General features: G+C 46.9%; 1 pseudogene; it reads left to right on the top strand.

Moving 5' to 3' along the window:
* The first annotated feature begins 120 nt into the window (after positions 1 to 120).
* LOC107717930 (cyclic nucleotide-gated olfactory channel-like) lies at positions 121 to 1,286 on the top strand (annotated as a pseudogene).
* Positions 1,287 to 1,293: the final 7 nt, after the last annotated feature.

Genomic DNA, 1,293 nt, shown 5'->3' with positions numbered 1-1,293 from the left:
CTAGTGAATGTTTTATAATATTTATCAGTTTTAAAGAAGCAAATGAGCTACACTGCTGCTTTAGTTTGTTATCAGTTGATTTCAATATCATTTTATCACTGAAAATGAAAGAGAGGCTAGATGCATTTCAATTGACTGATGCGCTTCTCATGTCTGTTTGAGTTCTTTGACCACACCGAGACCGGCACAAGCTACCGCAACATGTTTCGCATTTGGTGCTCTATATCCTAGTTATCATTTACTTGAACACCTGCATCTACTTTGCCATCTCCAAGTCTCTGGGATTTGGATCCGACCAGTGGGTCTACCCAAAGATCTTGAGTTCGGAACACTCACCCGAGGATCGAGGATTTGCCTCTACTGGTCAACCCTCACCTTGACGACCATTGGGGAAGTGCCAGCTCCAGTGCGGGATGAGGAGTATCTTTTTGTTGTTTTTGATTTCCTTGTTGGTGTTCTAATTTTTGCCACCATTGTTGGTAATATAGGAGCCATGATATCAAACATGAATGCCACACGGGCCGAGTTCTAGGCTCACATCGATGCCATCAAACACTACATGCAGTTCAGAAAGGTCAGCAAAGAGCTGGAAGCCAGAGTCATCAAATGGTTCGACTACCTGTGGACCAACAAGAAAGCAATTGATGAGCAGGATGTCCTAAAGAATCTGCCCAACAAATTGCGGGCTGAGATCGCTATCAATGTGCACCTGGATACACTGAAGAAGGTCCGAATCTTCCAGGACTGTGAAGCTGGGCTTTTGGTTGAACTGGTGCTCAAGCTGCTGCCACAGGTCTTCAGTCCCGGAGACTACATCTGCCGAAAGGGAGACATAGGAAAAGAGATGTACATCATCAAAGAGGGTCGCCTTGCTGTTGTGGCTGATGATGGGGTGACCCAGTTTGCACACCTGACGGCCGGCAGCTGCTTTGGCGAGATTAGCATCCTCAACATCAAAGGCAGCAAAATGGGCAACCGACGCACAGCTAACATCCGGAGCATTGGCTATTCTGACCTCTTCTGTTTGTCAAAGGATGACCTGATGGAGGCTGTAATGGAGTATCCGGATGCTAAGAAAGCTCTGGAAGAGAGGGGAAGACAGATCCTTCTGAAGGAGGGCCTGCTGGAGGAGATGGATGCAGGTGGAATTGGAGAAGAACAGGTTGAGGAGAAAGTGGACAGGTTAGAAGCTTCTCTTGAAATACTACAGACTCGGTTTGCTGGGTTACTGGATGAGTACACAGCTATTCAACAGCGCCTGAAGCAGAGACTTACAGCACTGGAGTGTAGGAC

The sequence above is a fragment of the Sinocyclocheilus rhinocerous genome, unplaced genomic scaffold, assembly GCF_001515625.1.
Source record: "Sinocyclocheilus rhinocerous isolate Xijiao unplaced genomic scaffold, SAMN03320098_v1.1 scaffold31836, whole genome shotgun sequence".
NCBI classification, from domain to species: Eukaryota; Metazoa; Chordata; class Actinopteri; order Cypriniformes; family Cyprinidae; genus Sinocyclocheilus; species Sinocyclocheilus rhinocerous.
Note: the sequence above shows the minus strand (reverse complement) of the source record. Positions and strands in the feature narration are given on the sequence as shown.